Consider the following 13,068-nt stretch of genomic DNA (forward strand, 5'->3'; position numbering starts at 1 on the left):
CCCGCTCGGTGTCCATGGAGGCCAGTAGAGGGCATCGCATCCCCTGGAACTGGAGTCACAGATGGTTGTGTGCTGCCACGTGGGCGCTAGGAACAAGAAGTCACCTTTCAAGTTTTTATTACATTTTATTGATTTGGGGGTAGGGTGGGCTGGGGTGGCATAAGTGTTCTGAGGTCACCCTTCAAAGGCGCTTCTGTCCACCGCACGGGTCCTTTACTCGTTGAGCCATCTCGAGGGCCCGCAGAAAAGATTTTGAAAAACTCTTGGCCGCAATTTACCGTAAAAAGAGCCAGTCGTGTGGGGCCTTCCCTTTCAAGGACGAAGGCGTACGCGAACGTCTGCCAACACGTGTGCCGTTTCCCTTAAAGTACCTGCGACTTCCCTCTCAAGAGAAGAGCCCTGGATTTTGGATTCCAGAACCTTCTTACCAAGCTACGGCCCCAGGCTCGGATCACCGTGATTTCGTTGCACGAACGTGGGGGTTTAGGGAGCGACCCCCAGCGGGCGGGCGGGCGGGCGGGCGGGCGGACTGCGGACCCGCGCTCGAGGGCCGCGAACCCGGAGCGACGAGGAGCGCGCACGCGCGCGCGGGCGCAGCAAGCAGTCGAGACTGCGGGCGAGCGACCTGCGCGCGCCGCCGGGCTCTGCCTCCGAGCGGACGGTCGGTCGGTCGACCGGGAACGTGACCCGCGCCCTCCGCCCGGAGCCTCCCGAGCGGCCGCCTCGCGGGGACGAGCGCTGAGGGGCGGGCGACGCGCCGCCCCGCCCGGCGCCCCCGCCCCCCGCCCTGCCCTCGCCTGTCTCCTCCTTTCCCCCCGGGCTCCGCTGAGTTCATTCACTGGGATTGGTTTCAAGTGACGCCATCTCTTTATTTTTAAACCAATGACCTCATCCGCGCTTGAAGTTTCCTGACCAGCGACTCTTTCTCTCTCCCCAACCCCCACCCTACCCCCCCGGTCCCCTCCTGCGGGTATCACCGTTTGGGGGGGCTTCCATCTCATTTTCCACCATTTATTCTCCCCCTCTCCGCTTTTTCCCGCGCGGACCCCCAACTTTACCTCCTCAACTCCTTCATCCCTGTCGACATTTTTTCCCCTTTCCCTTCTCTCTTTTTCGGGGGGCGGTGGAAGAGAAAGTGAAGAAAAGTTGCAAACGCCCGGGCTCTCGCTAAGCTCTCCGCCCACCCCTCAGAGTAGAAGCCGCGGCGGCGAGGAGGACGCGCGAGCGAGTGAGCGAGCGACGGCCGGGCTGGCGGGCGGGCGGGCGACGCGGTGACAACGCTCGCTGCCCTCCGAGCGAGCCTGGAGCCCGGCGGCCCCTCAAGTAAGTGTGCGCGGCGGGCCGCGGGCTGGCTGGGAGACGCGTCCGCACCTCGTGCCGGTGCTCCCCGCGGCCCGGAGCCCCGAGCCTTGGCGGCGGCGGCGACGACGAGGGGTGTGTAGGCCGCGCTGGGGGTCGGGCCGAGCCGCGCGCCGGACGCACGGGCGCTCGGGGTCCCCGCACCCCGGCCTGGGCGAGCCAGGTCGGGTCGAGCTGCCGGTCGCGGGGCACGGGCACCTGGGCAGGCGAAGCTGCTCACTTCCAGACTGTTACACAACACGCCTGCCAAGTGGGGCCCTGGCCTGACTGTTTCCATGATCCCAGATTCACCTTGGGTGGAGGCGGCCAGGCCACCTGGGGAGTGACGGTGGCGCTTCCTCAAACTCACCCCCCCAAAAAACCCACCCCCCAAATCTCAAGTTTCATTCTGGGACTCCTGTCGTCTTGCCGAGGGGAAACGGTGGTGCAGCGGTGACTTCTTTATTTACAGTAGCAGTAACATGTGAGACAATAATAACAGTGATAATAAAAAAGAAAACAAAAACGGGGAGACAGCGGACGGTCTGTGGATCGTGTCGTTTCATGTAAGAAAAATCACTCTGGGGGACGTGTATGCAAACTTCTTAAGAGCGGGTGCTGGCTTCGTTTCCTACAGAAAGCTGATAATAAACTCGGGGAAAGTACAAGGAGATCTTAAAATGAATGGCTACTGCAGAATTCGAAAGAACTTTCTTAAACGTCTGTTGCAAAGCTCCTTGGTATTTTGAAGTCCTGGGTGTCTCAGATTGTTGGGAGAACGCACACCTCTAATCAGCCCGTGATTAGAGAGGAAGAACCTGTTGCATAATCGCATTTGCTGTGGGGTTGGCTGTGCCTTCCCCTGGAACCAAGGGGGAGTGAGTTGAGATGAGAGTTTTAAAACCTCGGAAGTTTTTATTTACCCAGTGCTCTGGCTGCCACTTTGCTTTAAAAGATTGTAAGTAAATACTGTGCTCTTAGAACAGAATCAAACCTATCAAACCTGTTTTGAAAATGATCAGGTATGTTTCTTGTCTGTGTGTGTGTGTGTGTGTGTGTGTGTGTGTGTGTGCGCGCGCGCGCGCGCGCGCGTGTATGCATGTGTGCGTTTGTAAGTGTAATTTGCCATCCATAAAAGACTTTCTAGCCATTTGGGAAATAGACTGTCGGGAAAAAGCCTCTTTAGCCACTGTGTGGCTCAGGCAGTTGACAACTGCTTCCTCAAAAGACCAACACCTTTTCATCTCCCTCGCGAAGAGACTTTTAAAGGTAAAGTTTCAAGAGAAGAATTTTAAAAAGCCTAACAGTTAAGTTAATTGCTTTTTAAATTACTTGACAATCACATATATTGCTGAGCACAGTTTGGGAGGCTGTAATTAAGATTTGTAGAATGCTGTATTTGGTGAAGGCCAGCAGCTTGGAGAAGTAAATTGAAAACTCAAGTATTTGTGGCTTTGTGTGTTTTAGTCAAACTGTGACTAGGCAATGCAAAAGGATTTTGTCTTTGTTTTAAAATTAAAGTTGTGGAATTTATTGTGTTTGAAGACAATGTGGGAAGTTGTTATTAATTTTTTGTTAACATTTACCATCTCATGTACAAATTCAGGTTAATTAACTGCAACTTGAATTAGTTTTTAGGTGCAGTAATTTGTGTTTATCGAGAGAAAATTAGAAATAACTTTAGAGTTTTAGTTAGTGAATAAGTTGATGTTTAATAAGTATAAAGTGTTGGTAATGATATTTACAGTTTTTCTGTTTTGTCTTGTTTTAATCTCTGGTATGTCAGCAACTCAAATGAAATACGTGACTTAAAAATGTGTTGATTTTTACTTCAGTGTTTCAAATGATAAATTCTAATGGACAGGGCCAGGAACAGAGGGGCACAGTCAACCCAACTCCCCTACTCTGTTCAGTTTGGAAGCTCTTGTCCTTTGGCTAAGGTTGATGAATGTAATTGAGTACCTGTAAAATTAAAATGTTAATATGAAATTAACCAGAGAACCCCCTGGTCTGCTTGGTCAAAGATTTAGTTATAGTGATTGAGAAGGGGGCAAAAAGGAAGAACCTGGGGCTGGAGAGATGGCTCAGTGGTTAAGAGCATTGCCTGCTCTTCCAAAGGTCCTGAGTTCAATTCCCAGCAACCACATGGTGGTTCACAACCATCTGTAATGAGGTCTGGTGCCCTCTTCTGGCCTGCAGACATACACACAGACAGAATATTGTATACATAATAAATAAATAAATAAATAAATATTCAAAAAAAAAAAAAAAAGGAAGAACCTGGTAACCTCTTCCCCGCCCCCTTATTCCACATTAAAAATTTATTTCTGGAATGGAAAAGAGGAGACTGTGGCCAGCAGGTTCAGAGCAGGTATGGGCTGGAGTCAGGTGAGGCCCGAGATGTAAACCCACATTCCCTCCACCTTAAAAAAAAAAAAAAAGTAGGTGGGCTTTGGCTAGAGTTAAGAGAAGGGCAGGAATGATGTTGGAGTTTTAAAATAGGATTTTTTCTATACCTGCCTGAATTAGGAAATTGAATTTCATAGGATTTTCATTATATGGATTTGATGTATTGAAGAAGCCAGTTTATATAAATATTCCATTGTTAAGCCTTTTCTATTTTCAATCAATCATAAAGCCCTGCCAACTATAACTTGTTATAATTTAGCAGTGTATTTTATCCTGGAGTCTCATGTGTTCTGGAATTTCCGACAGATAGTCTTCTGTTGTGTCTTACCTGGATCTACTTCAGTGCTGGTTAAATGCTTTGAGTTCTCAAGCAGAAGATACCATGACTTGAAGAAGTAGATTAATATAGGGAAATCTCACTTGGATTAAAATTCCCCCAAAAGTAACCAAGGGTTATAGGAAACGAGTTTTATGGCATATTTCAACAGACTGAACATGGTAAAAGGGCGTCATAGGAAACACACTTGATGCTTCGCTGGCTCTGTAGCAGTAAGCTGCATCAGATGTAGAAGTGACTGATATCTGCCATCATAAAAGAAAAATTTTACTAGTGTTGGCTTAAGCAAAATCATAAAGTAAATCTTGCCCAGAGCGACATGTATTTCAAAGCCGGACATCATTTCCCCCGATGACTTGTGTAATCTGTTATTTTTATACATTTCTTTCATTCAGGCAGATAGAGGGTTGGCCTTGTGAAGGGAGAGTCGTGAAGGCTGGCAGAAGGTAAAGAAGCAGGCTTATACTTTAAGAAGAGGGTCATTCTCTTTCACAGACTGACAGAGATAGGAGGTTAGAAATTTAATCAAATGTATGACTAGAGAAAACAAGAGGGGCTCAGAAGAAGAATCTGTGGCAGATTACTGAGGACAGACGCACACAAAAATAAGAGCTTGCCAGGGTATGACCAGCATAGGAGGAAATGGATACATCTTGGCATGAGAGGAAAGAGGCATAAGTGGAAAAATACCCCTTGGTACTTCAGCAACAAGAAGAGAATAAGAAAATGTCACCTCCTTCCTGATTGGTATTAGTTAATTATGTAGGTCTCATGCCATCAGAAAGTCAGTTTTTTTTTGTTACTTGTATTAAAAAATACAAGCTAGGGATGAGGGAACGGATTATTATGATTACACAGCTGCATAAAAACATAAAACTTAATTCCCAGAGATACATTTAAAGTAGAAAAACCCACTACAGTTTTATGGCCCATTTTGAACTGGGGGAGATAAATCATAAAATGTTGAAGTTACTAAGTGAATTTCCAAATAAACTTACGTGCAAATCAAAAATATTTATTTAAAGCATGCTATTTATTTTGTTTAGTCATTTAATTTTGAAGCAGCTTTGTAGCTATGGCTGGCCTGGAATTCACTACTGAGATCCGGCTGACCTCAAACTGAGAGACATCTGTCAGCCTCTGCCTCCAGAGTGCTGGACTTAAAGGTGTGCACTGCCGTGTCCTTGGATAAGACACCTATTGACATGGATACCCAGGTCTATTCCCTTAAGGAGAGAAAGGTTATAAGAATGCTAAGGTGCACTGTGTGCGCACGTGTGCGCGCACGCACAAGTGTTCATGCATGCAGAGAGAGAATGTTCTCAGACAGTTGGTAAGGACCAGATTCACTGTGTAAGGAGAAAAGAGATGGGAAGGTTCAGAGCTAATAGAATTTGACCCTGATGTTAACGGGTGGCTGTGTATACTGTGTACTGAGGAAGGGAACTAGAGGGATTGAAGACTTACTGTTCATCAACTGCTTATTCAGCAATTTATGAATTCTGTGAACTGAAAATAAGGCTTTGCCCTTGTGAAACTTACTTCTGATCGAGGAAGGCAGTAGGACAGCAGTAAGTCCCATAAACAGCAGTCCTGCCAGGTGCCTGGCAATAAAACAAGGATTAAGGAAGTTCCCAGTTACTCTTCTGTTACCCTTTTAATCAATTAGTTTATTTATTCAGACTGGGTCCCTGTGTTGATAACCTTGAACTTCTGATCTTTCCGCCCCCACCTCTCAAGAGCTGGGATTATAGGCCTTCACCATCACTCCCTGGGTGGTGCAAGGCTTCAGACATGCTAGGCAAACACTTCACAATTGCGGTATATGTTTATCTCATCCACAGTTATTTATTTTGATTATGATATTATAGTGATTTTTTTGAGAGGGTCTCATATAGCTTAGGGTGGTCTAAAACTCAGTATGAAGCTGAGGACGGCCTTGAACTTGTGATCCTGCTGCCTGTACCTTTGAAGTACCAGGATTATAGTTGTTGTCCCCATACGTTACTTTCCCCCCTCTTTTTAAAAAGATAATGTCAAAATGCTATAGCCCAGGCTAGCTTGAAGCTCAGTATGTAACCCAGGCTGGTCTTGAAGCTGGCCTTGAACTCACGGCAATTCTCCCTCAGTCTCTGGAATATTGGGATCATAGGCACAAGCCCACCACATCACTGCATTTCGCCTAAGCATTCTATAAGAAATATATTGCATCTCCTTTCCCACATTTTTACAACTTTAAAATTTGGGTAAAGAGTTAAAATTAAGATAAAGAATATTATAAAGTAGCCCTCTCTTTTTAAAAGAAAGTTTATTTTGTGTATGTTTGTGCATTTGTGTGAATATACGCTGTGTGTACAGGTGGCTGAAAAGGCCAGAAGAGGGCCTTAGATCCCCAGGAGCTGGAGTTCGGAGTTGAAGTTACATTAGGGGGGGTTATGAGCCATCAGACATGGGTGCTAGGGACTGATCTCCAGTCCCCTGCAAGAGCAGGAAGTACCCTTAACTACCGAGCCATGTCTCTAGCTCTCCGTAAAGTGTTTTTACTGTGTATCTCTCTGAAGAAGAATATGTTTCAAAAGTTATTCTGTGTGTACTTAACCAGTTTTTTCTCATTGTCATATTCAGGCACATTATAGATAAGTATTTGAAAGAAACTTTTATGCCAAGAAAGGAAAAAAATTATATTAGACAGGTTCTCATTGTGTCATTTTGGCTGGTCTGGCCTGGAACTTACTATGTAATACAGGCTGTTCTCACATTTGCAGCCGTCCTCTGGCCCCCGCCTCTCTGCTGGGCTTGTAGCTATAAGCCGCCACACTAGGCAAGTGTTCCTTTTTCTTTGATTTTTCTCTTGAACTACTTCAGTTAGAAAAGATTTATGGATATAAACGCTGGGCATCTGTAGTTGTATGTGCAAAGTTAACCTGAAATAGCCTACTGGGTAGAGGCATGGTGGTTCCAAATACATGTAAACCTAGCAACCTGAATTAGATAGATCCCCAGAGCCCACAAAAAGGTTGAAGAAGGGAGCCCACTCCACAAAGTTGGCCCCTGATCTCCATGCACACCATGACATGCAAGCCTGAACTCTGTGTGTGTGCGCGCACGTGCGCGCGCGCACACACACACACACACACACATACACCCCAGTTAAAACAACTAACCTGACATGCTGCCTTGAAAATATTTGCCTAGTATCTCTGTATGATAGTGGTAGTTGATTGGTACAATTTATAAGAAAAAGGCTCACCGTATGTTTTGAAAAAGCAAAGTAATTAATTTTAAATATCTCCACTCCCCCCTTTAACATTTATAAGGGATACATGTTGAGAAATACATGCTACTTGTCTACATTATTTATCTATTTTTGTAACAGGCTTTCTTTTGGGCCACCAACCAGCTCCCAAATCATGATACAGAGACTTAATATTAGTTCTGAATGCTAGGCCTTATCTTATGCTTGCCCCACTAGCTCATAACTGAATTTAACCTGTTTCTCTTCCTCTACATTTTGCCTCAAGGCTTTTTACCTTTCTTTCATTCTGTGTGTCCTACTTTTCTGCTTCTTCTGTGGCTGGCTGGCTGATGGCTGCCTGGCTAACCCTTGGCACCTCCCACTCTTCTCCCTCATTCTCTCTATTTATTCCTCCTCTTTTTCCCTCTGCCCACCAGCCCCGCCTATCCCTCTGCTGCCTAGCTATTCTGTTCAGCTTTTTATTAGACCAATCAGGTGCTTTAGGCAGGCAAGGTAAAACAAATGTAGCACATCTTTACTTTGTTCATAAACAAATGCAGCACAGCTCTCCTTAAAGTAATGTTCCGCAACATGTTTTGTTCTATATTTTCAGTCCTGGGCATTGAGCCTGGGTCTTCTTGCATACTAGTGAAACACTCTACCAACTGAGCAACATTCCAGGCCTTGTGTGTATTAGTCTTTTTTAATAGAGAACTCACAGCCTAAACACTTGCTGACTCCATTGAATTTTTGCCTTGTTGCTGACCTGACCTCCTCCTTTCTGAAATGGCGGGTGGTTGATTCTTGTCACCTTTCGATTCTTGTCACCTTTCGTTTCACCGAGCAGCTGACTCCTCTAGTCTCTCTTCAGAATGTTCGTGTGTATGTCACATGGTGACCTAGTTTATAGTGTGTTTGGTCTTGCGATTCTTGTTTTTGTAACTTTTGGTGGAGGAGCACACTCAACTCAGGAAGATAGTCCTTAGCTTTGTGAACTATATATGATCTATGAAACATGGGCATGGTATGGTTTCCTTTTCTGTCTTAGCTAGCTCTAGTTTAAAATGTTGATTCATTTGAAAAACAGCTAGTAAGTCTGCTACATTGATACACAAATGAACCAAAATCAAAGACTTTTTGAGACATTTAGGAAACTTGGCCCTAGAATTCTTTATGGTATCCTTATGTTAAACTCTGGTCAGTTAAAGATAAATCTAGAAGTATATGCATGATTCTCGTTTTGAAAATTTCAGGATAGGCACAATTGCAAGCATGGATAAATGAAACAATTTAATATTGTTGAAGCTTGGTTATGGGCACTTTGGCATTTATTCTTTTCTATCTATTTGCATGTATTTGGAAATACACATAATAATGTGTTGAAGTGTATATTACCAATTATCACTGCGGAGAATAAAATATAATAAAATTAAATGTTTCGGGCCATACTTGAGAATTCCATGTATGAACCGGCCGTTATCCATCATCTTGGCCAGTATTTAATAAAACTTGCTTCAAATTTGGCTCAAAACAAAAAAAAAAAAAGATGTTTTAGCATTTGAAATAATTGGAAAATGGGGAAAGTTTTATAGAAAGATAAGCATGCTTAGCATTCAATTTGGCATCTTACAGGAATATCTTATAGTTTATAGTATGTGCTTTGATATATTTTGTGATTTTTATTAGGAATTTTCTATTTTGTGGATGAGGAAACTAAGGCCATGGAGACAGACACTGAGTACTCTAGTTAAATCATAAACTAAGAAGTATTGCTAGAACTGGAGTTAAAATATTCTGATATTTTGTATATGTTTAAATACAAAGATGACTTTTTTCTGGAGTATTATAATTTATTTTATTTATTTGTTTGTTTTGTTTTACATCCCAACTTTATCCTTCCCTCCCTCCCTCCTCTCTTCCCACCACCCTCCTCTCTTCCCACCACCCTCCTCCCTTCTGCTCTGCCCCCTCAACCCACCCTTTGTATTTGCTCAGAAAGGGGCAGGCCTCCAGTGGGCTTCAGCACAGCATGGCCTATCAAGCTGCCCTTAGACCAAGCACCTCCCCTGTGCTTGGACGAGGCAATCCAGCATGAGGAACAGGTTCCCCAGAGCCAGTCAGAGCACAGGAGACAGGCAGCCCCTGTTCCCATTGCTGGGAATCCCACATATAGACCAAACTATACAACTGTCACATACATGCAAAGGGCTTAGGTTGGTCCCATGCAGGCTCCCTGGTTGTTGGTTCAGACTCTGAGTTCCGTGAGCTGGTCTAGTGGTTTCTGTGGGTTTTTCTGCAATGTTCCCAACGCCCTCTGGCACCTACAATCCCTCCTTCCTCTCCTCGGCAGTATTCCCCTAGTAGGGCCCAGTATTGGGCCATGGGTCTCTGAATCTGCCTCTATCAGCAACTGGATGAAGGCTTTTCAATGACAATTGTGATAGTCACCAATCCTATCACAAGGGATGGCCAGTTCAGGCTATGCTTCCACTACTGCCAGGAGTCTTAGCTGAGGCCATCCTTGTAAACTTTGGGACGTTTCCCTTGCCTCGGGCTTCTACCCAACTCTGCAGAGCCTCTTTCCAGTCATCTCGCTCAGCACTGCCCCCCTCCAGGCTCCCATTCCGATCTTTCATGTTCCCATGCCCACTCGCCCTATTCCAACTAGGGAATCTCCTCTAGTTCCCCTTCCCAGAGAGATCCATGCACCCCCACCCTCCCATGGGCCTGCCTTGTTACCTAGCCTCTCTGGGTCTGTGGATTGTAGCATGGTTATCCAATACGTTACAGTTAATATCCCCTTTTAAGTGAGTACAGACCATATTTTTAAAAATCTGATCTTTGTTATGGAATATTAGTTTAACTATGTAAAGGTGTGTTACATTTGTTTATGCTGCATCTGTTTAATCATGTAAAGGTGTGTTGCTTTTGTTTATACTGCATGTTTAATTATGTAAATATGTGTTGTTGTTTTACTTTGCCTGCCTAAGGTACCTGATTGGTCTAATAAAAAGCTGAATGGCCAGTAGCTAGGCAGTAGAGGGATAGGTGGTGCTGGTGGGTAGAGGGAATAAATAGGAGAAATCTAGGCTGGAGAGGAGAATGAGGGAGAAAGAGAGGGAAATGCTCAGAGTTGGGCAGCCACCAACTTGATAGACACAGTAGAACATACAGAATGAAAGAGAGGTCAAAAGCCCTGAGGTAAAATGTGGATGGAGAAGCAGGTTGATTTAAGTTGTAGTGGGACAAGCATGAGATAAGGCATTTATAACTGCTATTAAGTCTCTGTGTCATGGTTGGTTGCCCAAAAAAGCTTATTACAGATTTTTTTTTTTTCTTCAAGGCAGCATTTCTCTGCTTGGTTGTCCTGGAACTTGCTTTGTAGACTAGGCTGGCTTCAGACTCACAGAGCCTCTGCTTCCTGAGTGCTGGGATCAAAGGCATGCGTCACCACTGCCCAGCACAAAGACTGTGTTTTAAAGACAGGGATTCTGCTTTGTAGTGCAGGCTGGCCTTGAGCCTGTGATTGACTGCCTCTTGTTTCTCTTGTGTGCTGGGATTATAGGTGCCTATGCCTCCATGCCAACTCAGTACTCTGTTGTTTTCTTTTTGGGGAGGGGCAGTATGGTGCTATAAACCAGTATTTTTCAGACATATTAGTCTTAAGACACTTTTATACTCTTAAAAATTGAGTACTACTAGTATCTTTTGTGAACTATGATAGGAAATTAAAATATTTAAAATATTTATTTACTTAATACCAACGGTTAACATTAAAATGATGTGAAAAACTAAATTTTGTTTCCAAATCGGAAAATAAAAATTGTGGAAATGTAGTATTATTTTGCATTTTGCTATTTAATGTACTGACTGACGGAATAGAATATAGAATGGCTCGGTTTGCATAACTGTGACTTTTGAATTCAGTATCTGACCTGCTGTTTTAGTTAAGTGTATAAAGACAATCAGGCTACACTCAAATACACAGTTGAAAAAGATGGACTGTTTAATTGTCTTTTTAATAAATATGGATATTAAAGATTAGCTAAATTGTTGAATCTGAGGTGACATGGATTTTTTGTATTCTGTAATATTAAATATCTATTAGTTGAGCTTGTGAGTCTTGTGAATTTTTGATCGCTGTCTCATTTTGTAATGTGCATGGTCATTTGGAAGGTAATGATTGCTGAGTTTTACTGACTGGTCACTCAGAATTCACATTTGATTATACAGTATTAAACAAGCACTACTCCTCAATATGAAATGGGAAGGAATTGGGATCTTGGTAATGAGTTTATTTCCCAGAATTCTGAACTTTATTATTGCTTATCAGTATTGTCGGTTTTGGAGAGGCTTCATTTCATTCATTTTTGGAAAAAATGAATTATACCAGTTGTCTGCAAGTTACCCTTTTAAATCAGAATGGAATTCTATGAGAAACACTCAAAGCTCAGTTTCCCAAGTGTTTTCCCTGAAGACAGCATTGTACTTAGGTGTGCAGTGGAAGTGCTCTGTGTTCTCATTTCAGTATGCAAAGCTTTAAGGTGCACTGTGCCTGTATGTGCCCTTACACATGTTCATAGTCCTTTTATGTGCATTGTTGTTTCTGCCTGTATGTATGTCTGTGTGAGGGCATCAGATCTTGGAGTTAGAGACAGTTGTTAGCTGCCACTTGGAAGCTGGGAATGGAACCCGGTCCTCTGGAAGATCAGTCAGTGCTCTTAACCACTGAACTGTCTCTCCAGTCCCATACTTATTTTTTTATCCATATTTAAATTAGTGATTTTTCTTGAGTGACAGGAGGGTGGAGAGGATCAAATCCTTTAGTGTTTCTTGTTCTCTTGAACTGAGAGGGAGGCTGTTGATTTTAATTTTCCTGAGAACCCTGAGGGATAACTGAAAACAGACATTACAAAGAGGAAATTATGAGCTAAGAGTGGATATTCATATCTCTTACTCTGCTGTACTCCTGGGTTGTGGTCAGAGAATGGACTATGTATTGAAGGAAAGGGCTAGTGGAAGACTGCAGAATATACATGGGTGCTGGATTGGGACACAACAGTACAGGAATGGGTGTAGCGAGAGTCAGAGATAAGCATCCAAACAGGTTACAAGTTGACTGACTAGTCTTAATTCCTCACCAGTACAGCTGGGGGACTCAGCAGTGTCACGAGTGTGAAGAGGTTGAAGAGTTAGACTACAGTCGTCTGTGTCTGCAAATATTAACTGGGCAAAATTTGAGGATCCAAACTCAATGAAATTTTAATGCTTTACTTTTTCTTAATACTAAGTTAAGATTAAAGAAGATGGGAGTTTAGTTCAGGTAGATACCATTGATCTATTTGTTATTTATGTGTTGTTGTTCCTAAAAAGGATTTGAAATGGCGGAAGGAAAGACCAAAGCCAATATTCAAGGCCAAACAAGATTCTAAGTATCATTTTTATCCCATAGTATTTCCATTGATGGTGTTTATTTAATAAAGTCGTATAGTCAAGCTACCACCACTGCAAAGTAATTAAATTAATCTCCTGTAAGGAGCAGTTTATTCCTACATTATTATTATTATTATTATTTCTTCTTCTTCTTCTTCTTCTTCTTCTTCTTCTTCTTCTTCTTCTTCTTCTTCTTCTTCTTCCTCTTCTTCCTCTTCTTCTCCTCCTCCTCCTCCTTCCTTCCTTCCTTCCTCCCTCCCTTCCTTCCTTCCCCTCCTTCTTCTTCTCCTTCCTCCTCCTCCTCTTTTTCCAGTTG

At 43.5% G+C, this 13,068-nt stretch overlaps 1 protein-coding gene across 4 annotated transcripts in view; it reads left to right on the top strand.

Annotated features, from left to right (window-relative positions):
- The first annotated feature begins 878 nt into the window (after nucleotides 1-878).
- Dusp16 (dual specificity phosphatase 16) overlaps nucleotides 879-13,068 on the top strand; it is an 81,142-nt gene continuing 68,952 nt past the window's right edge. The window contains exon 1 of one of the 4 annotated variants that reach the window (XM_085687254.2): nucleotides 879-1,323. The gene's annotated coding sequence lies outside the window, so the exon portion shown is untranslated. Of the gene's footprint in view, nucleotides 1,324-2,071; nucleotides 2,361-2,457; nucleotides 2,608-13,068 lie in introns of those variants that run through there. The other 3 variants (XM_048432419.3, XM_048432420.3, XM_048432421.3) reach the window with 3 other exon arrangements.

Source organism: Myodes glareolus, chromosome 3 (genome assembly GCF_982192425.1).
Source record: "Myodes glareolus chromosome 3, mMyoGla1.1, whole genome shotgun sequence".
Lineage (NCBI taxonomy): Eukaryota > Metazoa > Chordata > Mammalia > Rodentia > Cricetidae > Myodes > Myodes glareolus.